Below are 18,664 nucleotides of genomic sequence, written 5' to 3' on the forward strand. Positions count from 1 at the left end.
GCAACAGTGAAACTGAAGGATTAGCACTGTTGTTCACCAAAGTGAATTTAAATGGGAAGTGATACGGCGTAGGTAACTGTCATCTTAGTAAGGGGAGCAGGCCCTGGTGTAGGTATATGCCTAAGATACCCATAATAGGTGCACAAATGGGTACATGATTAATATTGACCAAAAGAACACACACGACTGGCCATGGTCCAGGTTAGGTAGGGAGTTGCACCAGAGATGGATTATGATTAACACCATCTGGGATAAATTCAGTGATGCCGGATTTGGTATTGTTCAAAAGAAAAAGGAATTTCTATTGTTGGCCATTGGGGAATTGAAAAAGGAAATTGCTGCGAAAAGGGAAGGTAGGTAAATGGAAAAGCTCTAGGAGTGGGGAATTGTGGTTTACGGTAAGGCCACTCACGAGGCATGGTGCAATCACAGGGTGATCACAGCTGGGGAGGAACGATACCCTCAAGTGATAGAGGCTGGGGTTGTGCGACGGGCACTCTAACCATATGGGCAGTTGGGGTGACTCTTTGTCATCTGTAGAGTGGCCCAGAGCTACGCTCCATACAGGATATGGGAGTGAATTTCCAGCGAATGGCAAAAGGCCACCTGGAAGTAAGCAAGACCAGGAGTGGCGGTGTCTCAGGATGTGGAGGAACGGTAATGGCAAAGGGCCACCAGGAATTCCTGTGAATGTCAAAGGGCCACTCAGAAGTGAATATGGGATAGTTGATGGCCACCATTGACCATACAGGCAGTTGGACTCTTCAACCACTGAAGAGTGGCCCATGGCTATGCTCCATTCAGGGTATGGGAGTACATTCCTGGGAATGGCAAAGGGCCGCCATAATTAAGTAAGACCGGAAAAGACAGATTTCCCCAGTGCTGGATGATTGGGAGTGGCAAAGGGCCCCCCGGAAGCAGTGATTTACAGCCCGGTACATGGGGAACAGGTGGTGCTGCAATCACCCGTGGGTTGACTATTAGACTAGAGTGGCCAGTTTTACAGCAGGAATGTGTTGTAAAGAATGAGATGGCAGATTAGAACTACTGCAGCGCCTATAGTTTGGCAATCCACCTAGGGAATGATGACATTGCATTGCTAGGCAGGGGACGGCTGCTACACCAGATGCAGGCTGTCAGAAGGATCCTGGAGCAACTGTTGTGTGACACTGATTATCTGGTCTGAAATAGTTGCCAGGCAAGAGGGGCGAGGAGCATGATTGGGTTCTGCAGTGAGAAATGTAAGAGGTGAATGATTTGGTCAATGGTGAAATGTATGCAGATGGAGGGCCTGCAGGCTTTGTCGGGCATAGGAGGCTGGCTGGGAAAGGCCTAATTAATTTCTCCAGGATGGGGGACACCTATCGAAGAGAGGGCATGGTATTTTTTCTACTGGGTATTTTTGGTGCCCTCCAGAGGGCTGAATGCGAGTCGGAACTGGCATGGTTTTTTGTAACTTGATGTTTTTGGTGCCCTTTGGAGGACAGGATGCGAGTAAGAGCTACTGTGAGTATGTGAACTAGAGCTGTGCGGGAATTGGGGGTCATAGGAGGGCCACCCCAAAGCATGGCAGAGTTACAGGGCAATCCTAGCTGAGGAAGAATCACACTGCGTATGCTAGCCACAAGCATTACCTACTGACTGCAGCGGCCAAGGAGGGTACGACGGGCACTTTGACACTTACGAACAGTTGGCACCTCAACAACTGCAGTGGCCCGGGGGTTTCCGCTCCATACAGTGGTATGAGAGTTATGAAGCTGTCCTGGTAGAAAGGCTACAAGAGGTGGGTTTGACCCAGAAGGACTTAAACCGGAAGTGACAGAGTTCACCCGGATTGACCGGTTTGGTGAAGCCTGGGAGTGACTTAGCACCAGGTCCACTTGGGGCCTAGGCACTTCTAGGATCGCCTGTAAACTGACTCGGAATAAAGGGATCTGCTTTCTTCCACTATAATCAAATTGCCTGTTTAAATTATTTGAATAAATTGTAAGAAATGTTATTGGGGCCATAGTAGGGGTTAGCGCTGCTGTGTTTCTAGCTCATGACAAGCAGGCCTGTCGTCCGAGCTGTGCAGTGCACTCAGGGCCCTGATCCTGGCCCAAAACCACAATTGTTTTGTTTTTCATGGAAATTGCATGTGCGCTGAATAGCAAAATCCTGCATGGGTGCCGCATGTACAAATACAACTAGAAAGAAATGAGACGGTGGAGGGTCGCTCTGTGTAGCTCCGTGAGTGCATGTCCTTGTGGACAAGATCTGTATGTCGGAGACCAACAAGTTACCATCCTTGACGGAGGGCTCAGATTGACAATGGAGATGATTATTAATAATACAAATAATAATAATAATAATAATGATGATAATAATAATAATACCTGTTATTAGCCCTTAGAGACAAGCTCAGTCTTAGAACACTGTAGAGAAGCAGGCTACCTAGAGAAGTCCAGATGCATTGTCTTGTAGCCTGGGTCTTACCTGAAACCGCAGAGCTGCCTTTGAAGATGCCCACGCGCATCTATTTCTCTATCCTTCTCATTCCGCGATCCGCCAGGAAAATGCCTTTCTATGGGGCGCTCCTATTTTATACATAGCATTTTTCAACCCAAGACAGACAGTTCGCAGGGATGCAGACATCAATGTATCTATTTATCCCTTATTAGAAATTCTTAGTGCTCTATAGTCTGCATTCTTGTGGTTGGAGCATTAGGGCGTGTTGAGCAAACACCAGCAAAGTTATGGTGGGTTTAAAAGCCCCTTCCACCTGAGATGTGAATGCAGAATTAGCAATATCAGCCAAGTCGCACACAGCACAGTGCCACCTAGCGTACAAAAAGGAAGTTCATCTAATTGGAAATAAATCCGAAAAAAACACATTATGTAAAAAAAGGTAAGATTACTATCTACAAAAAGGGGAAGTCTACAAATAGTGGAAGTGCCAGGCTTAAGGTACAGTAAGTCCAAAGGTAACAACATGTGAAGTCTGGTCTGCAACCAACAGCACATCACTGCTCTCTTGCACTTCTCCAGCTCATTCCCACTAACTCACCTCCCATCCCCATTTCTTTCAGAACCGCCTGAGCGCCAGGGGCCCACTCCGGTGGGGATAGTGCGCGGTACAAATATCCTTTAACATTAACATTAATCATTGGCAAAGCCAATATTAAGGTATCAGCTCCCAGTCCAAATGAAATCATTCCTTGCAAAGCCCAGCCCGTCACACATGAAACCTTAACTCGCACTACAGCACACCTTCAGAAGACTTACTTTAACTATAGCATTAATGTAGGCTACCTAATGCTTAAAGTGAGCCTTGTCGCCAGAGGGCGGCTTTAAAGCAACACATGAACAAGTGCGATCGTGTGTCCCCATGCACATACTGGACAGACTGGAATTTCAGGGTCAGCACAGTCGCTGTTCACAACTGAGCAACGGCCAAATGGTCAAGTACTTAGGCAAGAGGATGAAGGGATAGGCTGAAATAAGTAAGCGGGGTCAGAGCCCTGTGCATATTAGAGCATGGCATCCCATATAACAACGCCTTATAAGATGCTCATAAGAACATGTGAGGAACGAGTGGGTTTTTCGGAACATTAAGAAGAATTTTCTAAGTTATATGACACCGAAATACTTATTGAATTCTTACAAAATCTTATAAGTTTGAAGGAGGAATCAAGTAATGTCTTATAAGATCCTGATAAGATCCTTAAGAGAAAATCGAAAAGAACTGTTTTTCTGGGATGAAGTGGTAAAGATCAGCAGAGAAACATGAATGGGCTCGCAAATTGCATTCTACAATAACAGGGAACTAGATTGAATTAACTTATATTAACAGAGGAAGCATCTCGTTTAACAGCCCCAATTGTGTTGTCCTTGTTGTGGAAGTGACTGTGTTGTGTACATGTCGATGAATCTCTGAGAAGAACAACTCCAGAGTCTGATTCGAAATCACCAACTGATTTTGAATGCGTGCTGTTTGTGTAGCAGTCGGCGGAGTGAGAGCAATCACGGAATTTAGTGAGACAATCCAAGTGTTTTCTTGAGTTGTCCCATTTCCGTTCAGAACTAACATGGAATGTATGTTTCTGAACCACGGTAATAATGTGCACGAACAGGAGCAAACGTGTTGCTGTGTACATGCAGCACGACTTCCTGTATGAGAAAGCCACATGTGCAGCGCATGGGCAAACGCGGAGCCTGGCGACAGCCTGAGCAGTGTGAAAAGTGAAAAGTGCATAACATGCAACTCCAGAGTAGTGCTGTGGCCATGTCAAAGGCTCTGCTGGAATGGCCTGCTCGTTCATTAACCAGAAGGTGAAGGTTTTCTGAGTGAGCACTGGAAATCCTTGTGGATGGTGTCATACAGTCTTCAGATGTACTGGTCAAAAAACCAATTTACACTGCACTCCTTTACGAGTGAAAAACCAAATGTGGTAATCTATTTTGGACAGAATGAACATCAAGTCAACTGAGAGGTGTCCCCATGGCAGTCCTCGAAGAAGGTTGGTACAATGAGGGACGGAAGGTGAGAGTGAAATTCATGGAAGCAAACAAGCAAGTCAAGAAAACAAGAGGCGGGTCCCTGTTTGGCTTACCGCCCTGCTGAGAAGAAGGTCCTTCCCCTTATATATTCTAAAAGTCTGTAACATATCATCAATTGGTCAGAGTGTGATCTAACTATCTGTACAGAGATCCTTTTTGACCTTCTTCCCCTTCCTAAACAATTGTGTTTGTGTGTGTGTGTGTGTGTGCGTGTGTGTGTGTGCGCGCCATTTGGCAAGGGTGTAAAAGCCCTGTTTTTTTTTAATTGTTATTAATTTAATAAAACTATATAGGTAATTTTGTCTTGGGAAGGATAATCTGCTGATCAGGTGTCACGTGCATAAACTCCATGCCAGAAACATACTGTGTACCTGTGCCCTGGTGCATCAGTACCCTGATATACATCATCTGCTCTACCAGTGGCACAGAGGAGGTTCAGAAAGCACAGGCAGCATTATAACTGCAGTAACAGTCAGGTCTCTGCTGCACCACTGTACCCAAACACCATTATAATGAATGTACCCTCCTGGTGGCAGATACATCTTTAAATATAAGCCATAACTGAGTTATGGTATGGTGGATGGTATTTCATATAATTCTTAAAAGCACAGAAAAGTGACATTGCACATGTGTCAGCCCTGTGAGCCCTGCTCAGCTGGGAAGGTATTATGAGTATTCTACCCAGATAGGCTGGATCGTGCCTCTGCTGGCAGGACTGTAGCCTTGGGGATTGCCTCTCTTTGTTTCTTTGTGAGGGCTGGTAACACCCTCCCAGAGACCTTTGCATAATCACATTTGGGTGTGAGTGCGTGAATTACTGCCTGTTATTTGCCAGATTGCCCTACTTTATTTCGATGCTGATACCAAAGTAGTACTTTGCCATATTCTTTGAGTCTGTCCTGTTATTTGGGTCTGAGATCACTATTGGTCATTCCATATAGCACATGAGATGCTTTAAGGTGTTAGAGCACATTTTGGTAGTGGTGCGGATGGTTCTGGTCTAACTGACCTGGTCCCAGATCTAGAATCTCGGACTCTTGATTGGTTCCACCCTTAGCCAGAAGACCGTGGAGCTTCCTGTGGAGATCGCCACATGCAAACACACACGTGTGAGAAGAAGAATCGGTCGTCAGGTGCCACGGGTGTAATTAGAACATTGAAGGTGGCAAAAATAGGGGGAGGAACTGTATTGCAAATATATGTATAGAAGTAACATGATTTTTGGGGCTAAGAAAGAAGAGAAATAGATACCTCGATTCCTGATTCCAAGAGGGGCAGAAGGGCACGTACTAAAACTCTAAATAGGGGTATTATTTAAGGATTCCTGAGGCAAAGCCAAGAAGAAGAGTGCCTATCAAACTCCAAAAGATTCAGAATTAGCAGTTATCGCGTATTATATCGTTATCTTTCATAGTCCTCTATCAAGGAACTAAAATATATTTTTATGAGCCAAAGTGAATTTGCTCAAAGATAGTCTGCCATTGTACTTTCCAGTTTCTCTAAATAAAATGTTAATGCGAAAATTAGTTTAAAGTCTGTTCTTTTCGAAATTATATTCCACCAATCTTCGCTGTTTAAAGATAATAAAGGAAGGCGTAAGCAGAAAATGTATAAGTGCTAATGTGTATGGAGTTATAAAAATGTCAGTATCAAACTTTTATTTTGTCTAGATTAGGAGATATAAAACAATGGTACAAAATTTAGGCGATTATCAGATTTTTAAATCAAGAGATTGACGTCAATCAGAAGGGTAAAAATCAAAGGAGAATAATAATAAAATAAAGAAGATACTCTTAAAGCATCAGTAATAAAAAACAAAACAGTTAAAATTGATGGTAAGTTTAAACAAAAGAACAAAAAGAACATTGTTGCATAGATTTGTAAAGTGGTTAAAAAGAAATGTGGGGTAATAAGCAGCGATTGATGGTGCCTGCTCAAATTACTCAGTGTGGTATATTTGATAAAATAAATAAAAGAATAAAAGATCTGGTAAGTATTGACAGTAAAGATCGACTTGTCATCATGGGGGACACTCCTCTTCTACACCTATGCAGGACACTGCCGAGATACACTCCTAAGATAAGACAGTATCACACGGAGTGGGTCATAGGCCCGACTAATAAAACACTCATTGCATGGCATCAAGAGTGTTCTTTGTCAAAAACAGTATTGCGTACAAGGGGAAGAAGTTGTAGAAAAGGTTGGCCATTTTAGAGTTGTGGAAAATGTATCAGAACGAGAAAGAAGATCCACCTGAGAAGGAGTGGTTGCTTAGTCAGGATAAGGAGGAGGATATAACACCTTCGGCTCCTCTTTCCACTCCTGAAAAAACTCCTCTTTTCACTTCTGAAAACAAGAGCGTAAATACTGAGGAACAGGGATTTTATCCTTTGAAGGAATTGAAAGCAGCAGCGGGGTATGTTAATCTGACATACGAGCCCCCTCGCTTATAATAGTGAGGACAATGCAGAAGAAAGCTAAAGTATAGAATGCAAATAGGAAGGAGTATGGAGACAAAGGGAAGTGAATGATAAGGCTAAGGGAGTAATAATAGTAGAGAATGAATGGATGGTGAACAGATATTACTTAAGTTAAATGATAAGTGCATTGATGGGGTTAGAGAAAGGGAAGAAAGAAAAGATCAGAAAAGAAAGAGAACATGAGAGACCATAGAAAGAAGAGAAGGAAAAAGAGAGGAAGCAAAGGAAGAACGAAGAAGGTAGGAGGCAAGGAAAGAAAAGGAGAGACTGGAAGAAAAGAAGCGAGAGGAGATAGAAATACAGAGAATGCAAGTGTGCAGGTTGTGAAAAGGCAAGAGGAAGATGAGAAAAAAGAGATGAGAAGAAGGGAAGATGAGATGAACAGAAGTAGGGGACTAAAGGACAATGAGATTGATTATTTATTTCATAGAATCATAGTGCCGATCAAAGCATGAGAACGATTTGCGGATGAGAGAGGGTCATTACAGCCCTTCAGGGAGCTGCAAGGGATACCAAGAATACAGACATGGGCTGATGAGCATGAAGCAGAAAACATAGGGAAGAGGATTGGGGATTTATATAGGCAAATGAAAGATAATATCCAAGGGGATGTTGAAGGATATTTATCAAGGGAAACAGGAGGAGGGTCAGGTAACGCATTAACAGTTGAGCATAGAATGCTGCCTTTAAGTAGACTAGATCTTGTTGATGTGGAAAGGGATGAAAGTCATACAAGCTGGGGAATAATGATGTCACATGAAGAAAGGGTAGAAAATGAGAAAGTGTGAAGAGAGTGCACAAGTGGTTTCTCAGAAGCTTTGAGTGTAGAGTAAGGGGTAAAATGGTGAAGACCCTAAAGAAAAAACACCAGAACCGACACCAAACACTGAGCGACCACAAGTTCGGTCGCACAGTGCAGGGGATGTATCCCTGCCTTATGTAAGCAGATTCAGGTCACTACCAGGAGGGAGACAAATGGGCAAGACTAGATCCACCTGGAAAACATGAAGCGTAGGTGGGTATGATTATGGATCAGGGTTTTCACAATTCCCATAATTAGAGAAAGGGGAAGAACAACCACAAACAACGTTCTGTGGCCACAAATGGACAAGGATAATTTGAAATGTAAATTACCTAGTTTGACTTCAGGTGCAGGAAACTGGATTTATGAGTTTGAAAGAATGAGATCAGGAATGACGCTAGCTATACATGACATAAAAGACCTGCTAGCAGCCATCCTAGGAGAGAGGGATGATGACATTTTCAAAGCAAGCAGGATATGTGGGTGTGACTGCACAAAACACGACATATGATTGAGTGCCATTTAATAATTGCGGAGCAGATGTATGGCGAGTACAAAACCCCAATACATCAGATATGGGTGTGATACTGACTAGGAAGATGGGCGAGAATGAAGATCCTGTTGCCTTTATTCAAGATAATAAAGAGAGATGGTGTTACTACCGGCCTCCAGGTGCCACCTTCCTATTCCTCTCTGAATGGGTTGACTTCTGCTTTTCCTTACATTCTTCCACCTCTAACCTTCTCCTCCTGGGTGATTTCAACATTCAACTGGACTCCCCAGGCTCTGCATCCACTCTATTCACAGAGCTCTGCTCCTCGCTTTCCCTCTTCATTCTGGGCCATCCCACACGGCTTGACACACTTTGGAGGGCCGCAAACACTCTTACCTCTCACTCTCCTCCCCACTAGTCACCCCTCTCTCTTGGTCTGAACACTCTCTCCTCTCCTCCCATCTGGATGCCATTGGCTCCCTGACCGCCCCCCAAAGGTCACACCAACCATGTTCACTAACACCCGCCCGATGAAACGAGTGACTGCAGCACCTTCACCTTCACCCCCCCTTACCACCCCACCTCTGACTCTATCTCTGACTCTGCCCGCAGCAAACTCCATCTTTCCATCACCAACACTTGACATTCTTGCCCCAGTCATGAGGATCGGTCTGAAGCCTGCCTCAATGCGTAACACTTGGTATGGCACCAAACCTGCAGCCCTGAAACGTAAGTGCAGGGCAGCAGAACGGAGGTGACAAACCTCAGACTCATCCTCTGACAAACTGGCCCGCCACCTGCTACAAAGGCAATACAGACGCGCCATCCGTGCAAACAAAAGATCCCACATTCAGTCACAGGTCTCAGGCACATCCAATTATACAGCTGAACTTTTTAAAATCTGCAGGGAAGTAGCCAGCCCCTCTGCAGTCTCCTCCTTCTCCTTCCCAGGCCCTCTGCAATGCACTGGCCTCATGCTTTGCCACAAAAACTCAGGACATTCTTAGGAACCTTTCTACACTCCTTCACAGCCCATCCCACTCCCTCCACCACACTCCCCCTCCCTCCTCCTTCTTCCTTTTCCTCCTTCTCTCCTGTCACACCTGAAAAAGTTACGAGAGATGTCAGCTCCATGGAGGTCTCTTCTAAACCAGTATCCCCTTGCTCATCCAGGACCATCAAGGATAACATTGGTTCTCTTGCCCCTGCTCTCGCTGATTTCTGCAATCACTTCTTTATCACTGCATATTTCTCCTCACCCCTCAAGCACTCCTTTGTGTGCCCACTCCTAAAGAAACCTTCCTCTGACCCTAACTGCCCTGCCAGGTATCACCATATCTCCATCACCCCCTTCCTGGGGACGCTACTTGAGAAGCTGGCCTTGCCCCAACTTGTCAGGGTACTCACACAAAGTGCCCACCAATGATCAGGAAGACCGTATAACTCGTGCTTGGAGATGACGAGTTCTTCCTACAAATGTACCTCTCGGTCATTCAATGTAACATGCTGAGGGGTCTAGTGATTGGAAGACATAGAACTGAACCTCGACACCACCAGCTGTAAGGCAAAAGACAGGGTTAGCAAATACTGTATGGAGCCAAGAACATAAGGTACATACAAACACAGGATAAGGCTAACCTCTTAATCAGAGCAAACTAAGTTCCAGTGAGATGGGTGATAACAGAGGGCCGGTTAGATTTTCTCAAGACTGGTGTAAATGCCTATAATCAACAAAAAACAATGAGGAGCTAAGATAGACCACGAATTACGGTAAAACACAACAGGCGTGAACGGGAGTGTTTCTTACCATGGAGGAGTTGTGAAGGGTAGAAGAATAGGTCCATGAGAGTCGGGGAGTGTCTTCAGAGGTCTTACAGGTGATGATCAAGATCCAAACCTATCCCGACAGCACAAGGACGCCTAGGATACAGGGAGCACCATGCTCACAAAGTTCCAAAGAGTCTCTAGTCCGTGTTCATATGTTGTTATGTTAATATTAAAGGATATTTGTACCACGTACTATCACCACCAGAGTGGTCCCCTGGCACTCTGGCAGCTCTGAAAAAGGGAGGGGGGTGTGAGTTAGTGGGAATAAACTGGAAAAGTGCAAGAGAGCAGTGATGTGCTGTTGTCAGCCTCAACCCGGTAACTCTGTTGGCTAGGCTTGGTGTGTTCTTCGGTCGGTAGTCGTCATGTGGTGTTGTGCAAGTCTATGTGTTGTTTGTTTTGTTGTTGCAGTGTAGTGAAGTTTGTGCGAATTGTTGTATTATAGGATTGTGGTTGTGTTTGGTTAGAGTTTGAGAGGTGTATGCAGAGGTGTGAAATTGTTATTGGGTTGGTTAATTGGGCAAATGCAAACAATCACAATTCTATCTAAGTGTGGCAAATGCTGACATTTATGATCCTATGTAGGTGCGACACGGGCTAATGTTCATGATTCATCTAGATGCGATGCCGGTTAATGTTCATGATTACGTCTAGGTGTGGCTTATGCTTATAATCACAATTCCATTTAAGTGTGGCATATGCTAACAATCAGAATTCTATCTAAGTGTGGTACATGCTGGCATTTAGAAATTCCATCTGAGTGTGGCATATGGTAACAATCACAATTGTATCTAAGTGTGGCACATCCTGACCTTCACGATTCCATCTAGATGCAATGCCGGCTAATGTTCACAATCACCTCTAGATGCAATGCTGGCTAATGTACACGATTACGTCTAGGTGTTGTACTCTAAGACCCCCGACCAGCCCATAGAGTCGGATTTTGCTCAGAAACACTTTAAGACAAGATAGCAGCACCCGTGAGATGGATGGGGGGCAGATTTATTACTCCAACACCAATCAATAAGGACAACTCAGTTGGTTTGGCAAAGGGAGTCTGTGTAATGACAAGTAGAAAAAACAGGGAATTATGGATGTCAGCAGTGATGCAATCTTCATTCTCGCTTCAACTCCAATGAACTTCATACAAGTTGTAACATTTATACTCAAAACTCGTCATCATTGACGTGTAACACTCAAAAGTTAACATGTAATTCTATTGGTTAGGAAAAGGTAACTTTACTATGGGTACTATATCTGTACATGGTAAAGGACTGATGGGATTGGGTAAACACTGTCAGGTAGGCGTCTAAGCCCTTCCTTCAAAATGACTACTGTAGACGTCACTAAAAGTATGATGTCCTATTGGTTCTACTAACTATAGGACCCTACGTTATTTGGTCCACTGTGATTGGGTTGGCACCAACCCATGCATACTTTTCTACTTTGCTTAGCAGCATGCAGAATGGTCGGCCAGGTGCGGGGTGCCCCTCAGTTACCCGGCCTTCCTCCTGTCCTTGCTACAATCAATGATAATTTTAGTAGCCATGTGTCAATTATTTCACTGCGGTTGGCCTCGAGACTGCATCTTCTGTCTGGAAAAGGTTCTGATATCTTCATCTGGGCTGGTGCCATGCGTAGGTATGAGCCCTCGCTTCTTCTTGCTTGGCTGGTCACGTGATTCAGACACTGTGAATTTGCCTCTTTTCCATCAATTTGTGTATTTGATTTTCGTTTCACCCGCCACCTGCCTTCGCCTTCTTATCTCGACCTTTCAGAGGCAGGATATTCTGTTCTTAGTTTTAATTAGATGTAGCTACTGTTCGTTTCTTCTATTGGTATGACCTTGGCTCTCCTGTCACGAGTTGCCTCTGCTGAGCTTCGTTTCAGCCGTCTCTTCTCGTTTTTGCTTAAATGTGAAGCTTTTCTCGTATGGCCTTTAGTAACCTGGGTTGATTCTGCTTCTTGTGCAAAGTAGGAATAAACGTATAATAAAGTGCTTCATTTGAGGTAGATTATGTATAATGGCACTTGCCGCACTATTCTTCTACTAAGCATAGCAAGCCGCACTGTTTTCTTAGCTTTTTTGCGGTTCCAAGCATATTTACAGGTGTAAACTGGTTGAATATCTTCATCTTGCTTACAGCTTAAACTTCTTCCATTTTGACATTGTTCTTTTACTTTAAGTTCCATATCCTTATTCATGGCGTTTCGTCTCTTTGTATCATTCTCTGGTTGTCATTTCTTCTATCTGCGAGTCAGTCCGGGCCCTCATGACATCACCATTTGTCTTGGATTAAGGCCTTCTTGGTTTCTTCCGGTACTGTACTTAGGCGATCTTCATTTCGTTTCATTTGTTGATATTGTTTTGTCAATTGGTACCTTACTGTTCATGGTTTCCTTGGTATTGGTACGTCAATAGGTGCTGTTCTTCTAATAGGTACTGGTCAAAGGCCTACTGTGGCTCTCTGCTGGTTTATTTGCTCATCATACATCACATATCTCGGTTTGAACGTTCCTGGAACTTCAAAATGGACGATTGGAGTGCAGGCTTTATTTGGGACCTCCTCTACACTGCCCCCTCTGGGCGATTCATCGACCACCTTCACTTCCGTCTTTGGATTAATTTTACTCAGTTCTTCTGTATTCATCTTCACATTATCACCTGGCTTCATTCCTTCTTCACCTTCTGGATCTATACATGATGGTCTGAAGAAGTGTCTCTTTGGAGTCCATATTTTTATTACTCCTTTTAGACCTCCTGCTGTTCTCAAGTTTTCATCCTTGTTCCATGTCATCAACTGACATTGTCCATTTGGGCTGCAGTAAACCCATATTCCCATGGGATAGGGAAACTTTGTTCCCTCAGGTCCATGAATGCTAGGCTTCATGAAGTCTCTTATTTCTTCGTCAGTCAGGTCTTTGGGTTTTCATCCTGGCTGGACATCAATCATGATCTTCATCCCAATGGCTTTCTTCGCAGTTTTCTGGCACTAGGACATTATTGTCTTAATAACACAAAATCCTAGCAATATCAACACTAGCAGGGCTACCAGGAACTTGAATGCATCTGCCATCCATTGTGGAACCCATGAGAATAGTGATCCAAACCAACTGTCATCATCAACTTCGTCTGTCTCGTCAATCATTTGGTTCTGCAGTTTTGTCAGCATATCTATGGCTTCTGTTAGAGTTCTATTTTCCTCATCGTGAGAAGGTATAAATGTGCAACATGATTCTCTGAATTTTGCACAAACTCCACCATCCATAGCTGTGATCATGTCAAGGACATATCTGTTCTGGAGAGTCATTAATCAAATTGCTCTTAACTCTTCCTTGATTGCATTGAATCCCTTTATGGTGGTGTTGATGGTCTGCAGTAACTCCCATCTGGTTATCTGTAACCATTTAGTGTTTGCTCCAACTTGAAATCTTGGCATGAGGATTGTCGCGAACACTGATGAGTTGAGGCTAAACAGTCTGTGTTCATGTGGGATTGCATGAAAAGCTTCTTCAGATTTGGCACAGAAGCAATTTTCCCTCTTCAATCGAGCCATCAGTTTCACAGATCTCTTCTTTCTCAGGTGAGCATCTGCTTTTAGGAAACTGTCAATATTCAAGTCGCCTTTCAGGATCACCAAAGCTGGAACATGGACATTCACTATTGTGCATATACCTCCCCAGTTTCTCGGCAGTCCGATGTATGCTTTGGATCCACTTGCCCAATAGGGATCCATAATCACTGTAGTTCCATGTTCCATGCCTGGGGCATCAAAGATTCATCCACAATTCTGATTCTCTCCCATCTTTCTTGTGCCATTGTTCCTCAAGCACAATTGTGAGCTTTCCAGTGGTACTATCAGCAAGGGTCCTCCACTGTCTTCAACCCATATCAGTAGTTTTGCAAGCTTTGTCCACAATGGTTGGCATAGCCTTTGTGAATTTTCAACTGCTTCTTTGCAGGCTCTGAGGACCATCCATGCCCTGCAAATCACTACTCCTTTTTCCCATCCATATGGTAAAAGCACTGTTCCCCAAATCTGCATTTGGCCTCTGTTTTTCCAACTTTGAGCCTCTTCTGGAGTTTTTCCTTGGACATTTAGCTTCTGATTTACTTCCCATCTAATTTCAGCTCCTTTTACTCCAGGTTTCTCGTACCTGATCACGTGATTTCTAGTTTGAGCTCTATTTCTTGTCTTAATGTCTTGAACATCGAGAAACATGGACGTCTTTCCTCCCGTGGGAGGACAAGGTTGCTGCTCTGGATTCCCATCTCGATCATTCGCCAAAATGCCAAAATGTTAACTTTTAATATACTCCTTTAAACAATATTGTCTTTCGGATTCTTTGTTGTGAGTTTCAGGTGTTGCACACTTGTCCCCCCTCTTGTGAATAATGAATTGTCTATTATCTCAGAATACAGTTCTTTTACTAGGCTATGGGAAGTGTCAACATCAAGCAATAATTCAGCAAGTCTCTTTACTGTGCATGTTCAAAGTATGTCAGCTCCCAGTCTATGTCTCTTATCTACTTCATTCCTGAAGACATATTGTCTTTGTCAATAGAAAATAAGAAAGGAAATCTCTGGCAACGTTCTCTCGATCTGTCCCTCGGCGGAAAGTTTAAAATGTTCTCAAATAGTTCTGCTGATGGTTGGAGAGTTCCACTTGCATCGCTATTCCATGCAAGAGCATGCCCATCTGTGTAGCATTAGCTGGATCTCTGATGAAGGTGAGGATGTCAACATCTACAGGGCTCCCTACTAGCTCTGGAAAATCAGTGATTAACCAAAAGAAAACGTTTCTGGCCAATCTGCTGTCTTCTGGTGACAGGGACATTTGTCCTGTCTTGCAGAGGTTTGGAACTATTTGCTCTCATTCAATGTAAACAGTGTCTGAAATTTCCATTTGCGTGGAGTACAACTAAGATCCCAATGTTATTTAGGAGTCTGCTTAGACGTTCTGTATTTGCTGGATCTCGAAGAAACGTGAGTACGTCTGTCGTTCTCCCGACAAGATTTGGACAGTCTTCGATTATGCGAAAGAACAATGTATTGACAAGCTCATTTACTTAATTCTTTGCTTGGGACATCAGGCTTTTCCTCGCTGTACTCAGGAAGTAGGAGGAATTGCTCGGTGATCACAGTAAGCACTCTCTTTATGATCTTCTGTTTTCAGGATCTTGAAGAAAGTCAGTGACACTTGTGAGCCTCCCCACCAGTGACGGGTATGATCTTAGCACTAGATCGAAGTATGTCACCATGTCTTTGGTGATGCTGCTACTGCGGGACCCCATAGGTAATTCTGAACAAAATCTCTGTGTGCAAGGAATCAGGGTACTGTATTTTGTTCCAATTTATGTGTCCTCGATCAAAATTTGGCATGTTATTTTCTCGTCACAGTTTTAATGTTCCTCAATCCAAAGTTCAAAGTCAACAGACTTATTTGTGGTTTATAAATGCAATTTTCTTCTTCTCCCTGCAACTAGGATGCACAGAGTGTCCAGCTTATCTGTCCTTATCCTCTTTTATTTTTTGCTCAGAGGAATGTCCAAAGTGGAACCACAACTATCTCACAAAAGTTCCTTTGTCTTTACTTTGTCGTTGCTCATGTGTCCTTTTTCATCATCATGGATCTTGTCTGCACTTGCTGTGGTTCTTCCCCGTCGCTCGTAGTCTCCTCACGCTGTGGTGCAGGCAGTGGGCCTTCTCCGACGTAGGGTTTGATATCGCCCAGACAAATCCAAGCTCTTCTCGCTTGTAGTTTCACTGTGGAAGGAGTACAGTCTGCCACTGTAAAGGGACTGTTAAATCTTGGCTCGTACCACCTTTTTCTCGTATGGTTCTTTACCAGGATGGTATCTCCGGGGAAAATGGATGGTACACAAAGTCCTTGAGCTGTGCCTATAGTAGTATCTCCTTCTGTGTTCTGTGCTGCCCTGCACCTTTTTCGTCATCGCTGCAGCTGGTCTGAAATTACAGTAAGGCAAGATGTCATGAAATTCAGGTAATTTTGCATTTCAGACCCTAAGATTACCGTAAGATTACTCCTGTTGATTGGGCATCACATCTAGCTCTGTCTCGAGGTGTCAGGGGAGTTTGCATTCTTCTTCCTGTGGCTATTTCGTGCGGCGTAAGATTATGGTCAGAACCGGGTTGATTCCTGAGTGCATACAGTGCCAAGGGAAGGCAGTGCAACCATCCCTTTCTTAGAGTAAGCTTCAACTTCGCTAGCCTTTCCTTTAATAAGCCGTTGATCTTCTCACAGATACCGTTACCTTGCAGATGATACACCGACAAGAACTTGTGCTTTATACCAAGCAGCAAGCTAATCTGTTCGAAAATCTCATTTACAAAGTGAGCCCCATTATCTGATCTCATGACTTCACACACCCCCCACCTGGGAAATACCTCTCTTACTAAAAACTTGGCCACACAGGTACAGTCTGGGTGTGTGCATGGACCTGCTTCGATCCATCTAGCGAATGGACACACCACAACAATTAGGTATCTGTACCCGTTACATACTTGAATCATGTCGACGTAATCGACATGCAAGTGCTGAAAAGGCCCATTTGGCCTTGGGATGACTCTTCTCATTACTTTTAATGTGTGCCCAGCTGTGAATTGTTGGCAGATTATACAGTTCACTATAAAAAATGCAACATGCTCGGTTAAATTGGGTATGAACCAGTCTTCTGTGAGCGCTGCCACTAGATTCTCTTGTCATGTGTGCTGGGTAATGTAAATGCTCCAGCGCTATTTTTAACAGGGCTATAGGCATTACCGGTTTACCAGTGCTGTCTTGCCATCACAAGCTGTCAGAGGGGTTTAAAGAACACCCTCGCCGTTTTCAAAGGTTTTTCTCTTCCTGTGGTGCCTCCCCTTGGAGTTCCATCAACAGTGTTTGTCCTAAATTGTTCTAGCTTTCAGGTGTGGTCGGTGCAACCATCATCCTCTCATTTGTATGTGTGACTTCCACTTCCATGATCGTTTCACCTTTGGATGCCACACGTTTGGCTTCCGTGTCTGCTGCTTGATTTCCACGTGAGATAAAATCTGTCCCTTTTGTGTGGGCGGCGCATTTCACGACTGCTATGCCCACTGTGAGCTGTAGTGCCTTGATCAGCCTGTCCATAAGGCTGCGTGCTTCACTGGTGTGCCATCTGATCAGAGGTAGCCCCTCCTCTTCCAGTGCGCTAAGCCTGCGTGCACTGTGGATGTCACATAGGCGGAGTCACTGTACACCGTTACTTCCTGGTCTGCGTGATTTTCAATGGCGAGTATCAACGCCACTAATTCTACAGCCTGTGCTGAGTAAAGAGATGGTATTTGCACACGTAATCGAAATTCTCCATTTGCGGTGTGTTTCATTACAGCGATGCCTGTATATCTTTAAAAGCATTTTCTTTTACTCTGGGTATTTCATCACAGAATTCATCATAGTTCGCACAGTCATGTATTGGCTCTCCTTCAGTGACTGGCTCTGCTATGAACATAGCTGGGTTCACTATTTTGCATCGGACTACCTTAATTGAAGGATTCGATATGAACACTTCATAAGCAGAAGCTCTCTGAGATGTCAGTGTGCTCTTAGGCATCTCTAGGATAGCAAATAGTGAGTGCTCGACATACAACGTCATGGAGCATCCCATTACAATGGTAGTATATTTTTCAATGGCGAAAGCTGCGGCAGCTAGACAGTGGTTTGTATCCCAATGTGTTTCTCTGTGTGTGCACTGGTGTCATGACGCTGCCATTCGTGTTAGAGAACAGGTAAAATTCCTCTGTATAATTGGGAATCCCTAAAACTGGTGCCGTGCAAATAGCTTTTTTGAGTTCAGCAAATCATTCCTCCATGGTCTCAGACCATTCCATTTTTTTCTTTCGCCACTTGGGCCTTCTTTAAGGCCTGAAGTAAAGGCTTGGTGTATGAGCTGTAGTCAAAGACCCATGCCCTGACATAGTTGCACAGGCCTAAGAAACTCTGCATCTGTTTTATCGTGTGTGGCTTAGCCGTGTTCACTATGGCTTCAGCCCTTTATGGGGTCACTCTTTTTCCTTCATGCAAGATCAGCTGGCCTATGTACAGCACTTCTTGTTGACATATTGTAGCTTTTCCTTGTCAATCTTATATCCTTTCTCAGCCAGTATAGTCAATAGCTGAACAGAATCGTGTCTGCATTTCTCCTCTGTTGTGCTGCAAATTAAGATGTCATTCACATTGCAGGACAATGCTTTCTAATGCAATATTGCTTAGGTCCATCTGCAGGACTGTGTTAAAAATAGAAGGAGACTCACAGTACCCCTTGGGTAGCCTCGTGCTTTTCAGACGCATCTGTCTGAATGACGGCAGGTCTTGTGAGTGCAACAGGATTGAGAAAAAAGCATTGTTCAAGTCAATCACTGTGAAATATTTTGCCTCAACAGGTATATGACTAAAGGGAACTCGGCCTCAACAATATCATTTATTGGGCGTAAATCCTAGATTAGCCTCCAAGACCCTCCCTTTGATTTTTTCATCG

This window comes from Ambystoma mexicanum, chromosome 3p (assembly GCF_040938575.1).
Source record: "Ambystoma mexicanum isolate Mex_15411 chromosome 3p, UKY_AmexF1_1, whole genome shotgun sequence".
Lineage (NCBI taxonomy): Eukaryota > Metazoa > Chordata > Amphibia > Caudata > Ambystomatidae > Ambystoma > Ambystoma mexicanum.